Here is an 18,293-nt window from a genome sequence, read left to right on the forward strand (position 1 = left end):
CTGCTCCCCAGATCTCTCCCTCCTCCTCCCTCAGCAGCTCAGGGGGCAGGGAATGGGGGATGTGCTCAGTCTCTCACAGATGGGCTCTGCCGCTTCTCTCTGCTCAGAGGAGGACTCCTGGCATTCTTCCCCTGCTCCAATACTGGGTCCCTGCCCCAGGACACCGTCCTTAAGGGACTTCTCTGGTGTGGGTTGCTCCCAGCAGCTGCAGCTTCTGCCCATACAGGGTCCCTCACACGGGACACAGTCCTTGGTGAATGTCTCTGGTGTGGGTTCTTCACCACAGTTGCAGTTTCTGCTGATACAGGGTCCCTCTCTCGGGACTTGGCCTCTTCTGGGCATAAGTTTAATGAGCTGCTTTGTCGTGGGTTCCTCCCCACAGTTACAGCTTATGTGAATCTGTCCCTTCCACAGGACACGGCCTGCTCTGGCCATAGCGATACAGGGTCCCTCCCCTGGGACACGGCCTCCTCCGGCCATAGCGATACAGGGTCCCTCCCCTGGGACACGGCCTCCTCTGGCCATAGTTTTAATGAAGACAATTGCTGCCCCTGGCTCAGGGTCTGTGATGAAGTGATTGGGTCCCTCCCATGGGACACGGCCTCCTCTGGCCATAGTCACTGTCCCTGGCTCGGAGTTCTTAGCAAAATGAGTCTCTGCCACTGTTGTTTCTCTCACTCTTCCCACTCCTTGTACCACCACCAGATGGGATGGGGGGGGTGACAGAGGTGGGGACAGAAGGAGGAAGAAACAGAAAGAAGTCTCCTCATCTTCTTAAAAAGTGATGGTGGAGGTGTCTCATTGGCTCAGCCCCAGTAGTGGGTCTGGCTCAGAGCTGGAGAGAGTTTCAAGCAACTTCTTACAGGAGCCATCTTTACAGCCCCATCCCCCTTCCCACAAACAGCTGTCATGTCCAACCATGACACGAGGTTCAATAAAAAAAAATTAGGCAGGATGGCAGACTTCTCTTAGAAGTCTTTAGGGGTCACTGCATTGTCAAGAAAAACTGTCATCAGTGGGGAAATACTACTTTCTAACATCTAAAACCAGCACCAAAAAGGGAATGCATTCATGTGGAACAGGCACGGGACCCTCCTGAGTATCCAACTAGAGAGTTCTGCAAATTGTTTTAGAGACATTTTTGTACTGGTGAGAGTGGCAGCATACACATAATTATAGTGGCCTAGATTTACCCTTGAAAACATTTCATTTAGGCAATTACTAGATAACAATAAAAGTAATTTCTCACAGTGTAAGCTGAATCACTCGATGGTCTCATTGCACTGACTGAAGCTTTTGTGGTGCACACGTGACTGGTCAGTCCTGGCACTGAAGCTGTTGCTTCCCATATTTCAAAACACTGCTAAAATACCCAGATACAGAAGTTATGACACCAATAACCCTCGACAACAGCAACTGCCAGGCTACCCAAAATCTGGGCCTCATTGCCAACGTTCCTATGTGTTTGCAAAGAAATGACGAAGATAACATGGGAGTCCACATCACATAAAAGTAATAAATTGATATTCAATGTGCATTGACAGGAAAGAAAAACACACCAAAACAGCAAAAGGCATTTGATAAGAAAGGTGGAAGAAGTGTGCAGTGCTTGTCTTAGTCTCAGGCCAGCAAGGAGCTGTGTGCATCCAGGCCCAGACAGGTCATCTGCAAAAATAATCTTCCATTCGTTACCCAAAGTATAGTTATCTCAGGAAGACAGAATTGGGGGTGGAGGTAAAAGGTGTTACTTATCCCCACAGCTCCACCAGCATGCCACCAGCATGCCACCACAGAAGCTCAGAAGAACCAGGATACTCCCCAAGGAAATCACACCACCAAAGAATTCTTATTTTCTTGCAAGTTTGGGTGGAAATCTGGAGTACTGGATAAGTAGCAGGAACACCACAGTAAAGTCAAACACTTTTAATACAAGTAAAACCTCTGAGCAAGAACCAAGCTGTGTCTGAGATGGTTCCCTTCCTAGAGCACCTCAACAGAAAAATTAGTCATCAATTACTTGCACAAAGCAGTTTGGACATGTATCCTCTTACTACTGTGTGCAATACATCCCCTAGAACATATATTTAATACAATGAATAACCTGAGCTAAAGGAAAACAAAATCAACCCAGCTTAAAGTCTCATCTCAGAATGCAAGCATCACACTTGGCAATTACACATAAGCAAGCCTTTTGGGTGTAGAAACCAGGAGGAATGCCACTGCTGAAGAGATCATACAAGCACTGGGTGTCTCCTGAAGCTTGACTAGCAGCAGGACTTAAACATTGTGTTGCTTGTGGCATTTTAGTAGAAGTTTTTTCCTAAACTTTGTGATATCCTGGAATTCCAGTCAACTTGCCTCGGCTTCTGCTTCATATCATTAGCCCCATGACCAAGCCCAGGAGCAAAACAGCCAGGAACTCTAAGAACATTTAAAACCAGTTACAACTGCACAAATTAAGTACCCAAAAGGAAACAACCATCTGGGTACCACCCAGCTGGTGCAGTGGTTCTGCTCAGCAAAGCTGCACATACTGCAAAGTTCCCAGGCTGGGATATAACTGCATCACTTTTTCTTGGAGACGATCTAAACTTCTTCATTAACTCTTTTGTACAGGCAAAGCTACAACCTCCTCTGCGCTTCTGTATTACCTCTGCTGGAAAATTCTAGCCCTTTTTGTGCTGAAATGGAGGCCAGTAACAGATCAATTGCAGTTGAATGTCTTGGATTACACTGTGCTGACTCCTCAGTTGTAATCATTCAGTGATACAACCCAGCAGCATGAATGACCACGGCACCCAACAACACAGAGACACAAAAGCACCTGGCGTAGCCAGGGAGACATTATGGCCGTGTTTGCCGACTGACACAGACCAGTACAAGGTCTCACCAAGGAGACACCTTGATGGATTATCATCTCCTGACCACCTCCTCTTTATTTTGTGTCTTCCAACACCATAACAGCAGCTGTAGCAGTTGCTTTATATCGGTATTCTACTCTGTAGAATGCTGAAGAGAAATATACCTCCTTTTAAAGCAGTGTCCTTGCTGCAAAGCAGAAACCAGCTAGCAGACTTGTGGTACCACAATGCAGCTCCCAGCTCCAAGGTATTCTCAGACTCCTCACATACCAGGAACACACAGAGGTATGATTGTGCTCATCTTTAGTGGGGTGGAACTAGCCAAAGATGAATTGGATGCAATATCTGCTGGTTGTTCTATCCATCTACTGCTAGAAGTCATCAGAAACATTTAGGGTGTATGAGCCCTCTTAGTGCCTTAACGTAGTTAATGTTTCCAATTAACTATCTTTAAAACACCAGTAATCTTTGTGCTGTGCCTGAGATAATCCATGTACAGACTTTTTCCCAGTCCTGTGCCTTTCTGTCAGCCCATGGATAAAGCTCAATTGCACTGTAAAATGAGGGGAAAAAAAGAAAACCAACTTCCCTGGCTTTCCTGAGGACCATAAGAAACGTATTTGGTACCTTGTCAACCACACTGAAGGAAAAATAAGTTGAATTTGCAACAAAGACCATTTATTTGAGGAAAGTCCTGGCAGAATGAAATACTTGAGCAAAATAACAAAGACAGCGTATGATACACTGGTTAACAATGTCACAGAATCTTAGGGGTTGGAAGGGACCTCAAAAGATCATCCAGTCCAACCTCCTTGCCAGAGTAGGACCACCCTACCACCCAGAGTAGGTCACACAGGAACTCGTCCCTTTATCCACTGATGAACATGAACTTGCCTGAAGCTCCCAGCACTGTTACATTAATTCTCCACCTACAACAGAGACAAAACATGCAGCACCTGAATTGTCAGCACAGAAAAGCAGACTTAAACCACTCCCCAAGTCCCCATTTCCTACCATCTGGAAATTACAGTGCAAACTCCACACAAGCCCTTGTTTTTTAGAAAGAAATGCACAAATCCAAGTCACATACCTTATAGTCTCACAAATCACACTTTTCTTTTTGCCAATGCAAAGGTAGGAATGCCTACTACACAAACTGAAAAAAGCCCAGACCTTAGTGGCTAAGCAATACATTTCAAATCTACCACAGCCAAAACAAACTGCCAAAACCAGAAGCATCTTACTTCAGCTCTCCACAAAGAGATAACCCAAAAAAAGCCCTCAGCACAAAATTGTTATTGTACACAACAGAGACAGGGAATCTGGATATGGATTTTCAAGAACACATCTGAAAAGCCAACTTAAAGAACAGAAATGGCATTAAAGACCTCTATCCTTTGTATTTAAGAAACTTAAATCTACATAAATCCCAAGTCATTCTGGCATTCACAAAACACTACAAGGGCACCAGTGGCAAAACTGGGGAATTTACAGTTACATATTCTTGGAAATATTTATGATATAATTGCTCCTAATAAATTAGGATAAAGTCCATATACAGGATGAAAAAATAATAGTACATTCCTATTAATTTACCTAAATGCACTAGAACTCACTCCTTATTCACTGTCTTTGTGTAAGGAATTCCAGACCTCAGCCCACAGTCAGATTGTTTTTTTGCCTCAGCACAGTGAAAACACCCAAGAAGCAGTTCCAAAACTGATTGAATCACCATCTAGGTGAAATTCATACACCAATCACCCTAATCTAACTGTGGCATCAAATCCATGCCAATTTGAAGGAAAAAGTGCAAGTCTGTGCACAGACACACTGCCAGCAGTCTAGACTATCGTGGAGTCTGTAAGGTCCCAGTTTCACTCAGCAGCAAACCCAGAAATACACACTTATCTAACGGAATTGACTCCAATTAAATCCACACGTATATGTTCTATCAGTTTGGCAGCACAACATCAGCATTCATTCCTGATTCGCTGGGTCCATTTCCAGCCAGGGCTGTTTCCAGGCTGGACTGACTGCACAGCAGCAGGAGAGGGCTGTGAGGACAGCAGAACGTCTCATCACAGCAGAACACCTCATCGTCTGTGGTGTTTATAGCAGTGAGACTGCAATATACGGCACGCTCACATAACTACGGAACTTGGGCAGCTCTGCAGCTGAAGGAGAAACGAGAAAGCCCCTCCCCTGGACTAGGAACGAACAGAGGACAGGGGGTAGGCGTGAACGGTCAGTTTTCACAGGGAGGGAGACTGCTGGGAGCCTCTTGCAGTGCTCTGCTATACACTGTATTCATCAACAACCGGAAAAGGGGTAGGGAGGGGAGAGAAAAGTCTCCTGAGGATATAAGCTATTCTGACAGTGGAAGGGAAGGGCTGCAGAAAAACCCTACAAGGCTAAATAATCAGGAAATAAAATAAAAGATGAAATTCAGTGCAAAAAAGGTAGTAGTCTGAAGAAAAATGATCCTAATTTCACATTTAGCGTGATGTGCTCTGAACTGATCATTAACATTCAGAAAGTCTTGCTGGAGTCATGCCAGACTGATGAAAGCATCAGCTCACAGTCATTCAACATATGAAAAAATAACCCTAATGTTAAGAAACTCTTAGCAATTAAAGCGACAGAATATCTGCAGCTTAAATCCCGGATACAGTGCCTATCCCTTCATTTCAAGGGGATATAATGGAAGGGGAAAAGATGAATAATGAGGAATAATCAATCAAGCTAGAGTTTTGCCTGGAAACAGAGATTACTGCAGTGACATATGACAGAAGCCTACAAATCATCAGGTAAATAGAGACCAGTTGTTCCCTGTTTGCAAACAATACAAAAGCTAAGAGATACCAAATGAAGCTAGCAGCTGTCAAGTTCAAAAGAAAACATGCAGAGGTAGGGTAGCATTATTTTGTTCTCTGGAAAGTCTGCCCTGGGATGTGTCAGTGCTAGACATTTAAATGGACTGAAGACACAGGCAAGATCATATAAGAAAAATGCATTCATCATAAACACAATAAATGCACATGACATCTAACTCTTGGCATCCAACGGCTGACAAGACGGCTACCAAAGGTTTGCATCATTTGGCCTGACCTTAAGCTCTTTTCAGTCACTGTCAGGAAAGTTACTTTAAACACCCCATTTACAATCTCTCCTGTATTTACTCTACATAAAGCAAGGAACATCCCTTCACTGAACTAAACCCCACTGTAAATACTGAAATGCATCCAAGTCTGGTAAGGATAATAGCCAAATGAAACCAAAGCTATTCCTTCCCATGCTTCCCACAGCATCTGTTTTATTACTGTTAAATGGTGCTACATCGATCACAGAAGCCAAGGGGATACGACCAGGTAGGAAAAAAGCGAACAATCAATAAGAAAATATTATTAGAAATCCAGCAAGTCCCATTTGCAATTCAGAATTTATGAGAACAGCATTGAACACGCAGTGAGGTTATTAAAATCTCTCATCAACTCTCTGAGGCACAGTCACCCAGTTCTTCCCATGTCAGGCCCAAGTTACAACTGCTTTGCTTAATAACTGCCCCCACCTTGCCAGAATACTGAGAATTCCCCAGGAAATGCAATACAGAATTTCATTCTTCCCCCCAAACCACATTCACATGAAAATGAGACCACTGAGATGCATCAAGACATGCATCAGGAACATTTTCTTCAATGCTACACAGAGAAGCTGTAGCAGAACATTTCTGTTCTCCTTTGACTCCTGGATCAAACCGTGCTGTAATGACAGACACAAAGAGTCACCCAATACCACGCAACTGGCCAACACGGGGCTTAAGAGTCACAAGCAGCAAAGGCATGTTCACTTACATCCAAGACACAGCTGACAGATGACGAGCACAAGATAAACCCTGAGAACGGAGGGTTATGTGGTGTCAGCATTGCCTACAGAAATAGAACTCTCTGTGTAGCTTTACTGTGCTCCAGAACGTAACAGTTGTGGCCATCCAGCTGAGCTGTTAGCTGTGAGAATTAAATAACTAAAAATTAAAATCCTCTGTGTGTTACAAATTAACAACAATCCCCTCAAAAAAATTCAAAGCTGATTTGCTTTCTCCTATTTCTTTTTTCAGTTGTTGTGTTTAGACTATTACACTGCTACCACAATTGCTGAGCTTCTTACCGAAAACACCACATTGGTATATAACTACTTTGCTTTACCTTGAGCACACAACACAGGAATGTTCAAGAAGCATCTTTAAGAAAATTTCCTCATATATCTTTAAGGAAGCAAAATACACGTTCTACATAATGAAGCCTCTGGAATCTAGACGTACTACTACACTTAGACTTTCCATGTCATTTATGACCAGTGTGAAACATGAGCTGCAAACAGAAGCACCAGAGGATTTCTGATGGTGAGCTGAGATTAGGAAAATGCAAATGAAACAGCTTTATTTGGTAATTTCAACTTGGTTTTAGCCTTAGATACCGAATGAGTAGCTAAGAATATATCTACAGCCTCCAATAACGTTGCTTCCAGCAGTTGCTTAGTTTTCATTTCATAACATTTCCAGCTTCTACGCTTGCAAACATCTCCACACAAACCAAGTAGAGCCCACACTAAGTTACTGCCCTCAGGACAAGTTTCTGTGCCTTGTGTGCCACACGCAAGCTAAGTTTCAAAATCCCATATAAATAAAATGGGAATACTGACCGCCAGTGCTGAGCCCCCTCCACAATCCCAGTCCAATGGCAAATAATCCAAGTGAATCCCAGCGATTGCCTTGCTTTTTCAGGAGTCTACCACCAATTCAGCAAGAGACACATATTTGGTAAACTCTGACCTCTCAGTTTAAGTAAATTCTTGTGCTAGAAAAGCTTCACATGGATTTTAAACTCAGCTCTCAGACTTTACCTTTTTACCAGAGTAATACACTAATGCGAAACACAGTTTGACGAGCTTCCGGATTTGGAAAACTTGTCCTCTTGTTTCTACTGAAAAGGAAAGACAGAAGCTAAAGAGGCCCCATGTCCACCCACCATCTGAGCTCCGGACAAGCATGGACAGAGGAAGCAGAAGTGAATTCTTTGCTGGTAACCCCCATCCTCTCATGACCTCAGTAGTCAAGCACAAATACTCTTCTGGGTCTCTCCAACGCAACACCCAGACACCTTGCAGACCTCTCCTATTCTCTAGAGCTACTAGACACGACTGAGACACCTAACTCTTGCTACAAATGTTGACTGCAATTCAGGTACTGCGTTCGCGTTGTATCACGGCTGGATCACGCACCCGTTCCGGGCTCCTTGGACTTGAGTGGAATCAAAACGCGGACCAGAGACCAGGCTCTCAATCAGCAATGCAACACCCTGGGGCCAACTGCCACTGCACTCCCAGCACCTCCTGGGAAGCCCCTGACAGTGCTACACTGTGTCTTTTGTAACATGATGATTTCCACACCAGACTTACAGTGATAATTTTAAGATCACACAATCACAGAATCTCAAGGGCTGGAAAGGACCTGGAAAGCTCATCCAGTGCAACCCCACTGCCAGAGCAGGACCACCTAGAGCAGGGCACACAGGAACTCATCCAGTTGGGTTTGAGTGTCCGCAAACTCAACAACACGTCTCGGCAGCCCATTCCAGAAGACGGTAGAAGCATCCAAGTTTGAATTTGTCCCTTTGATATAAATTAAATATAAAGAAAACAGATATTGACCTGCACCGATGCACCAAGCACTGATGCAAGTCAACAACATTTTAATCCTTTACCATTCACATATCAACAAGACTGTACCCGAATTAAAGAAAAACACGCTGTTTTCGTTGTCCAAAGTAAATAATCCAACTGAGATTCAGAGATCTGAACGCCAGAAAGAAAAGCTACAGATAAAGGCAAGCAGGAGGCCCAGAGCACTCCAGACCGTTATCTACACGAAAACAAATCACCTCCGCAATAAAACCAGGGCCAGTTTCGAGGCGTTCTTCTCTTTCCGCAACCAAGGCTGGCGACGAGCTATTATTTCCCCAGCCCGACTCCGTGAGGAGCGGTACTTTGCTCCGGCAGCAGAGGAGCGGAGCCCGCCCTCAGCGGCGGCCTCTCGGCGGGGCAAGCCGGCGCCAGCGGCCGCCCGGGCCCCTGGGGGGCTGCGGCCGCCCGGGGAACAGCCCCCGTCCCGGTAGCCCCCGCTGTGAGACCATTCACCGCCGGCCCGCCGGGGTCGGGGAGCGGCGGCCGCGGGGCTCAGCGGGACAAACGGTCCGCACGGGCGCGGCCGCCGCAAGCCGCTGACCCCGGCCCGCCCACCCGCCGCACCGGCTCCCGCCGAGCCGCCGCGCGGCACCTGCTGCCGAGCGGCCGCCGAACGCCTCGATGCGCCGGGGCTCGGGAGCCGCGCAGGAGGCGAGAGGCCGGCCCCGGGGTATCGGGAGCCGCGAGCGGGCCCGCGGGCGGCGGCGGGGCTCACCTGGGCAGCAGGTACCTCAGCAGCTCCGGCCGCCGCGGCATGGGGGGCGCTCTGCGCCTGCGCGCTGCGCTGCGGGGCCCGCGCCTGCGCGGCGGCCGCCCGAGGGGCCGGGACTACAGGCGGGATGGCGGCCGTGCGGCCAGCGGCTGTTAACGCGGCGGCGGGGGCAGCGCCTGCCGGGGCAGTTCCTGCCGGCTGCGGCCGCCTCGGCCCCCCGCGGCCGGGGCTTGCCCGCGGCCTCCCCGCCCGGGCCCTCGCCTGGTAGTTCCGAGCGGGAACGAGGTCCCCGCCCGTTCGGCCCAGCCGCAGCCGCACGCCCCGGTCGGGAGCGAGGTGAAGGGCCGGGCGGCGGCGCAGGCCGGCGAGCTGGGCCCGGCGCTGCCGGAGCTGGAGCGAGGCGCGTTGCAAGCCCGGGGCGCGCACTTGAAGCAGTGTCGGAAGCTGCTCTGGAGCCTCAAACGGCTCCTGCCTTAGTTTTGGATTGTTTGGGGTGTTTTTCTCCTGAGGTAAGACTAAATTCTTAGTAGGCCAGGCAAATGCACTTGTTCCTGCTCCCGCAGAGGCTCTGGTGCTGTGCAGGTGTGGATGCTGGGAGAGCTCTGCCTGAGGTCGTGGTCATCCTTCTACCCCTGTACCTGCTGCCACATGATAGAATCATTTTGGTTGGCAAAGATCTTTAATATCAATCAAATCCAAAATCCCTGTGCCACTTTCCTTCCATGAGGAGGGCAGCCATCCTCAACAGACAGCAAGCTCTGTGTAGCCTGGTCTGCCCTTTCCAGCTGCATCCCTAAGGAGTGCGTGTGCTCTCCTCTGCCTCCTGCTGTGTGTTTTCTCCTCTTCAGGAACGTCTCCAAGTGGAAGTATTTGGTCCCTGGGATCGTGGCATCCCCAGCATCTCTCACCTTACCCTTGGTAGGGCCCTGCACAAAACATTTAAAAGCAAGGTATTGCCCAAACTGAATTCATATTCTGGTTTCTGGTGCCACCCGGTGGCCCCACATGCTGCTTCTAATGTGGGTCTTAAAGGCTGTTGGTGAACAGCCATAGAGGAAGGGAGGCAGAGCTGGAACCGTATGTAGACAAACAGTAGCCCAGTGCATTCCCAGTAGAAAGCAAAGAGCTGCACCGGACCATACTGCTCTAAACAGCATCACTGAGTACTCAAGTGCTCCCCTCTCTTTATCTCTCAGCCTCAGCCCCTTCCTCACATCAGAGAGAACACTAATAAAAAAGAGAGCAGCGGATGTCATCTACCTTGACTTCAGCAAGGCTTTTGACACTGTCTCCCATAACATTCTCCTCAGAAAGCTCAGGCAGTGTGGCTGGGATGAGTGGAGGTGAGGTGGATGGAGAGCTGCTGAATGACAGAGCCCAGAGGGTGGTGATCAATGGCACAGAATGGAGTTGGAGACCTGTGGCCAGTGGAGTTCCACAGGGATGGGTTCTGGGGCCAGCCTTGTTCAATATCTTCATCAAGAATCTGGATGAGGGGACAGAGGGACCCTCAACAAGTTCCCTGATGGCACCAAACTGGGAGCACTGGCTGATTCACCAGAGGCTGTGCTGTCATTCAGCTGGATCTCGACCCGCTGGAGAGTTGGGCAGAGAGGAACCTGCTGAGGTTCAACAAGGACAAGGGCAGAGTCCTGCAGCTGGGAAGGAACAACCCCCTGCACCAGCACAGGCTGGGGGTCAAACTGCTGAAGAGCAGCTCTGCAGAGAGAGACCTGGGAGACCTGGTTGATAATAAACTAAATATGAGCCAGCAATGTGCCCTCGTGGGCAAGAAGCCAATGGCAGCCTGGGATGCATCAGGAAGTGTGTGGGCAGCAGGTCGAGGGAGGTTCTTCTCCCCCTCTGCTCTGCCCTGGTGAGGCCTCATCTGGAGTCCTGTGTCCAGTTCTGGGCTCCTCAGCTCCAGAGGGACAGGGAACTGCTGGAGAGAGGCCAGTGCAGGGCCACCAAGATGCTCAGGGGTATGGAACATCTTTCATATGAGGAAAGGCTGTGGGAACTGGGGCTGTTTAGTCTGGAGAAGAGGAGACTGAGGGGGGATCTTATTTATAAATATCTAAAGGGTGAGTGTCAGGAGGTTGGGACATCCCTTTGCTATAGTAGCCAGAAACAGGACAAGGGGTGATGGGATGAAGCTGGAACACAAAAAGTACCACTTAAACATAAGAAAAAACTATTTCAGTGTTCAGATGAGGGAGCCCTGGCCCAGGGGGGTTGTGGAGTCTCCTTCCTTGGAGGTCTTCAAGACCCACCTGGACACATTCCTATGTGACCTGATCTAGGTGACCCTGCTTCTGCAGGGGGATTGGACTAGATGATCTCTAAAGGTCCCTTCCAACCCCTACCATTCTGTGATTCTCTGATCTGCTGGAAATGACTTACTGAACCACGTGCTGTTGTGTTGAGGATCGAATGGAGTAATAACCAGGCTGTAAGCAGAAGTGAGGACTGGGAAGCAAAGGGCTCTCTGTGAAGGCAGGCAGGGTTGGGGTTCCTTGATGCTTTTGCTGTCATTCAATTGCACATCAGCAACACGGTGCCCTGTGTCCTGGCACAGCATGACTCTGGGCTCAGGCACCTGGAGGACGGGGCTGCTCTCAAACAAGCTTTGGACAGGCCAGCTCAGTTCAGCCTAGGAGACCGTGGGCATTGTATATTTCTGAACAAGCAAGGTATAACTGCAGACTTTCTCATGTCAACCTAAATCCTTCACAAAGCTTTGGGTGCATGTTCTTTCTTGACGAAATGTACAGCCCACATGAGTCAATTGAGGAGATCAATAGCAAGGAAGCAACTACTGTACGCATCCAGTCCCGTGGTTCAAAATAGTAAGGGAATCTTGAAATGATATTGTATTTTAATTCAATTAGTTATTTTCCAAGCTTTATAGGAAAATGAATTGTTACTACAAAGTGATAAAACTTAAGCCAATTTAACCCTCATCTATCACTTGTGCAACGTGCACATTTAGAGCAGCTAAGTGCTTGGAGTGTTTCCATTCAGAGGAAGCCTGTATTTGAAAAACAACAGATAGAATTCAGTCTGTCTCTGTCAACTTCTCTTCATCCAAGTGAGAGTTTCCCAAATACTGATGGAGTTTTTTTGGAGTTGGAGACATCAGACCATCTTCTTGGCATATTTGCATTCAGCTCTCTCCAAGAAGGAGAAGTACTGAAGGAGATACCAACTTTGGCTGGTGGACTTGTCAGTGTTAAGTTAGTGGTTGGACTTGATGGTCTTAAAGGTCTTTTCCAACCAAAATGATTCTATGATTCTTTGACAAAACGGACTCTCCACTAAAGCATGTCACTGAGCTAGCAGCTGCTGTGAATGGTCCAGTTCTCCAAGTAGTTCAAGATTGGATATTTCTCCTTCTGATGGCTTTTGTGACAGCACAGAAGGAGGCATGCAGCATATACAGCTGCAGAGCAAGGCAGAGGGAGTCTATTCCATTCTTTTCCCAACAGGAGACTCATCTAAGTGGTGGAGGGCTGTCTGGGGTGATGGATGAATGGATGGATGGATTGTTTCCACTCAGCACCAGGAAGGGATGACAGGATCAGGTAGGAGCCAATGCAGAGCCTGGGGCCACACCTCTTGCAGCAGTCAGGGGAACAGCAGGGTGCAAGTATAACAATGCCACCTACACATACACATGCCTCACCAGGCTCATTCAAACCAACTGGGCCAATGTGACTTCCCACTCATTTGTTTGGCACAGAGAGCAGAGCTGCCTGGAGCCCACCAGGACAGCCAGCAGCTCTGCTCTGCTCACTGTGATGGGGCCCTGCTGCTGGCTGCACTCTGCAGCCATCTTCCCAGGTCTCAGAGGTCATGGCTGCTCATCTTCAGTCACAGATGGGAAATGAAGAAGGTACTATATGGAGGATGGCAAGGATGGCAAGCCCCTAAGGCAAGCTGTGCAAGAGAAGCTGGTGTAAGGGCATGCATTTCCAAATCAGTGGGCTGCTTGGGTCTGGTGCACTCACTGCATGGGGTGTGGGCATCAAAAAGAGCCCACATGAACACCAAGTGTGCCTGAAAGTGTAGCTAAGTGTTAGGTATGCAGGCAGTAATGGGAAGTGAGAGAATGTAACTGATGGACAGCCTTTTGTTACATTTGTTTCCTGAAAAATCTCTGAGACATCAAAATGAGGGTTACTATAAAGGATGGAATAAAATCTCCTCAAGACATCTGGGGTATTGTCTCGATGCAGAAGAGTAGGCTGAGGAAGGAGCCAAGACATCCAGATTAAAGCTATACATGTATATGTGTATGTACATATGAATGAATGGTTGTGATGCTAGGTATGATATCCATGATACCTATTCATGATACAATACTTCTATACATTTTATAGAAGATGCAGAGTGAGATGATATCCATATGGGTATAGAATGAAATGAGTGCAGGATCCTGGAGACCGAATAATTGGGGCTGGAGCTTTGGACTGGAAACATGCTTAACGCGTGGCAAATAATTAGCAAATCAAAACATGAACGATGGGAGACAGCCTGTAAGAAAAAGCATGGTGTAGTGCAGCAAAAGGCTGATGAAATGCTTGTGGAACAGAGCTCTAAGCTTGTGTTTGAGCTCCTGAGGCTCAGACATCAGTGCTGCTCAGTCACAGCACAACACTTGCTGATCTACATCTACCTGGCAGATCCAGCAGCTGGGCAGGTTGAGCGGAAGCAGTCTCGTTCCTCACAGGGCTGGAGCTCACGCTGAAGCAGGCAGTGGTGGGCAGGTTAGGCAGGAGCAGTCCTGTTCCTCACAGGGCTTGGAGCTGATGCTGAAGCAGGCAGTGGTAGACAGCAACTGCTCTCTGAGTGTGAAGGGTAGGATGATGTTCCCAGGGCCTGTGCCCTGCTGGGTGTCAGGATTAGCCTGGGGAGAGGCAGACCCTGGGAGGGTCAGCTGGACACAGGCATGATGAGAAGCTTCTCCATGAAGCCCAAGGTCAGGATGAATCCCCATCTCTCTCTGTTCACTGTCCAAATGCATGGAGGAGAAAATCTGAGGGGTTTTCAATAATCCAGCTGAAGCCTTTGCATTGCTGTTTACTACAGAACAGCTTCAGGCTGTTCCCTGGCGGAGATTTTTCTTTATGGAGAATGAGTCAGCCAGAAAATCTGTTTCAGACTGAAGTAAGTAGAAGGAATCTTAAGACAAATGGCTTATAAGAAGAAATTGCTAGCACTCGATCATACTTGCCCCTGTGTCATAGACCAAACAAGGAATTAGTCATCTACCTGCTTATGTAACCATAAACCCAAATGCCCTTGATATGAGAGGAATGGGACAGGGCAGATGCAATTCCATTTTTAAAAGAGATTTTGGGAGCTACTGGCTGTGGAACTTACTGTCTCTCTAAAGCAAAGGTGTGGAAGCTCTACCAAGGAATGTAATTGATGGAAATGTGGAAATACATGGATAAACAGTGATGAGTCATGATGATTTTATAGAGGGGAAAATGCTTCACTGGCAAAGCAGAGAAGCTGGAGGTGCCCTTGCTGAGCAGCTGGGGAGAAGCAGGAGGGAGCTGAGATGGAGTGCAAGGGGCGATGGAGTGCTGAGTCGCTGGATGAGAAGCCAATGACTCCAGACCAAACTGGCTCAGATGGGATTTGAAGATGAGCCACGAATTTTGGAAGCTTTTGGGACAAAGAGCTGAAAACTGCATTTTTGTTTGCCCATTTTCAACTGAGTTTTAGTAGTGCCTCATCCCAGTTACTGCTGCATGTGATGTAAACCACAACAGAGTTTCTTGGAGACCGTAACTAGTAGACTAGAGTTAATAGCCCAATTAGTGGATGAGTGGCATTTTCCAGCATGAAAAAAGGCCTTCAATTTAAAACAAGCCTCTTCTTTTCATTCTTTGCTTGCCAATAGCCTTTCTCTGATGTTTTCTCCCTTTTTTTTTTGAGAGCGGTAGTTCCAAATGTGGATAAAGGCTTTGCTAAGCACTGCTGTCTTCCACCTGGTCAGCCAGGCTTGTCTTGTGAAAGCACACCATAAAATCTTCATGGGCCAAGGGAACAGAAACCCCACCTAGCACAAGCTGGTACTGCAAAACACTGATTGTGAACAGTTTTAAACTCAACCAACAGCTATGGGCAAAGGGAGCCCTCCCTGGTCCCAACCTCAGTTTTCTAATTCCCTGCCCAGCCGTCTTTTCTCCCAGCAGACGTGGTCTTTTCCTGGAATCCTCACTCATCTGCTCCTGGGAATCCGGCATTTAGTTCTGACTCTCCCTGTCTGTGTGCAGCATGTCCGTGTTTACAGGGCACAGACCCCAAAGGCTAACCCAGGGACAGCAGCTGCTCACCTATGGTTGGTCTCTCAGCCCTGAATGCTGGCTGTTGGTGGGTTGTGTGCACCCCACAGGGTTCAGCAGTGCCTTTTCTTTCTGTTGCAGTTGAACTTTAATTAGTAGGTTCACCTCTTATTAAACAATCCTTTCATGACACACTTTTTTGTACATTTATGTTCTGAAAAAAATATATTTAAAAGTGCATCTGTGCCTGTGTGTTTGCACATGTTTGTGCAGCTTTGCCCATGTCAAGGTAAGTTTGTATACATAAGTATCTCTGTATATGGCAGGGAATACACCTGCCCCCATAGAGCCCAATGCCCCATAGCCTTCATGGCCTGGGCTGGAGCTTGCTGCTCTGGTGCAGGCCCCTAGCAGAAAGATGCTCTGTCTCTGTGAGGAACTGCTTCAAATACCTTTAACTGGAGTGAACATGAGAAGGAAAAAGAGGATAACAGAGACTGCCTTATGCCCTGCTGTCGTAGCCTGTAGGGTCTTACAGGGTTTTCCCTGAAGTAAACAACTCCATTCATCATTTCTGCAGTTGAGGAAAAGGCTGTTTAATGAAAACATGTTGCTTCCCTTCAGGATAAAGCCAAGGACAGGCCTTTATCATGGGCGGGTGCTGGGCAGGAGCTGCCTGCAGGGTTACCCAGGGCAGGCAGGGGCTGCGAGAGCCTGGCACGGACAGGTAGGGATCAGACAGGGATCTTAACTTTTATTTATACATAAGCACAGGTAAAATGACAATGGTAAGGTGCATGAACACTGTGATAAGGCACGAGAAGCCAAGCAGGGCAAACAGGGGAGGCTGCGCACTGACAGCCCTGTGGCCACTCCCAGTGGTTCTGAAAACCGCACGTAGTGAGTGCAGAGGAAAAGAGCAGGAAGGTGGCTCACCACAGGCTGCTGCAGATAAACTCCCAGTTCCCTTCCTCTGACACTGCCAAGCTTCGTGGCACCTGGTAGGCCAGGCAAGGGACTGAGAGGAAGATGGGCTCAGCAAGCAGGCAGTGGCTTGGGCGCCAGGGGATCAGTGAGCTCTGCACGGTTTCGGTTGCATCACGTCTCTGCACGTGAGGTTGTGGCTCTGCTTGCACTCTGAACTCTAGTTCCACTCAGCCTTCTCAGTCCTCGCTGCACACACCTCCCCAGCAGCCTCAGTAACGCCTCTCCAGAGCTCGATGGCTGGGAACAGAACAGTATAGCAATAAAGTGACTCCCAGGGCCCAGAGAAAGGGAAGCTGACGCTGCTGGTTGTTACCCTCCCCAGCTCCGGCTGCGGCAGCTGCTGAGGCTACCAGCTGTGAGGACGAGGCCCGGCCAGGGGACCAGCCCACCCCGAGACCCCTGCGTGTGCTCGGAGCCCTTGGCAGCCGCCGTCGGAAGCGGCGGGGGCAGCCGTGGAGGCGGGGGGACACGCTACCCGCCCCCAGCCCCTTACCACGACGGCTCCGGCTGGAGGTGCCCGGCTCCATGTCCTGCAGCGGCAGCAGCAGCTTCTACCGCCGGGAGGGCGGCCGGGCCCTGCCGCCGAGCTGAGGGTGCTGGCCCGGGCCCTGCCGCTGAGCTGAGGGTGCTGGCCCGGGCCCTGCCGCTGAGCTGAGGCCGCTGGCCCAGGCCCGGCCGCTGAGCTGAGGGTGCTGGCCCGGGCCCTGCCGCCGAGCTGAGGGTGCTGGCCCGGGCCCTGCCGCCGAGCTGAGGGTGCTGGCCCGGGCCCGGCTACCGAGCTGAGGCCGCTGGCCCGGGCCCTGCCGCCGAGCTGAGGGTGCTGGCCCGGGCCCGGCTACCGAGCTGAGGCCGCTGGCCCGGGCCCTGCCGCTGAGCTGAGGGTGCTGGCCCGGGCCCTGCCGCTGAGCTGAGGGTGCTGGCCTGGGCCCGGCCGCTGAGCTGAGGCTGCTGGCCCGGGCCTGGCTGCTGAGCTGAGGCTGCTGGCGCAGGCCCTGTGTGGGTCACGGAGACGCCTCACAGGCCCCCGCCCTGAGCGCTGGAGGGGCAGAAGGTGAAGGCCACCTCTGTGAGAAATATTGATGTTGCTTTTGCAGAATTAGAAAGAAATTAAGACAAGGAATTTCGGCTGCTGTGTGCCTCTGTGTAGTGTAAATCAGTGCACTGACCGTAAGGCTGTTGTCTGTAATGTTAACCAGAGTTTTAAATCTCAGGACTGTGGGGAATGATAAGATACAAAAACCAGCCATCCCCTGAGGGGATTGTAGGCACCTCGGGAAGTTGTAAATCTTGGAGCACCTGATCAATGGGGAACCGAGGGAGGGACCTTGCGGCCGGGATAGGGAAGAACAAGCCGAATACTGTATCTATTGGGTGTGCCTACTAGCTAGGACACCCGCTCTTGCAAGAACGCTTGATAAAAGTGCTTCACTGCAGAGTCTGACCCGAGTCTTTCGCGAGAAAGCTTGTTTTGCGTCTTGCATCTCGGGGCTGCGAACAGCCGGGGCCGGGGGCTGCAACCCCGGCGCGGCCCCTTTAAGAGCAGCAGCACGGCGCGCGGCAGGCGCAGGCGCGCGGCGTACCCCCGCGACTTCTTCGCACGGCCGGGGCCGGGGCCGCGCTACCGGCTGGGCAGGGCAGGGCCGCTGCGGCGCGGCCGCGCAGGCGCAGGCCGCCGCGGGGCCCGGCCGCCCGCCG

The 18,293-nt window shown here is 49.6% G+C and overlaps 1 protein-coding gene across 1 annotated transcript in view; it reads right to left on the reverse strand.

The window, feature by feature from the left end:
* Window positions 1-9,368, reverse strand: part of NDRG3 (NDRG family member 3) — a 58,724-nt gene extending 49,356 nt beyond the window's left edge. Inside the window, exon 1 of the mRNA XM_062009075.1 lies at window positions 9,316-9,368. The gene's annotated coding sequence lies outside the window, so the exon portion shown is untranslated. The remainder of the gene's footprint in view (window positions 1-9,315) is intronic.
* Between the last annotated feature and the right edge of the window lie 8,925 nt (window positions 9,369-18,293).

The sequence above is a fragment of the Colius striatus genome, chromosome 16, assembly GCF_028858725.1.
Source record: "Colius striatus isolate bColStr4 chromosome 16, bColStr4.1.hap1, whole genome shotgun sequence".
NCBI classification, from domain to species: domain Eukaryota; kingdom Metazoa; phylum Chordata; class Aves; order Coliiformes; family Coliidae; genus Colius; species Colius striatus.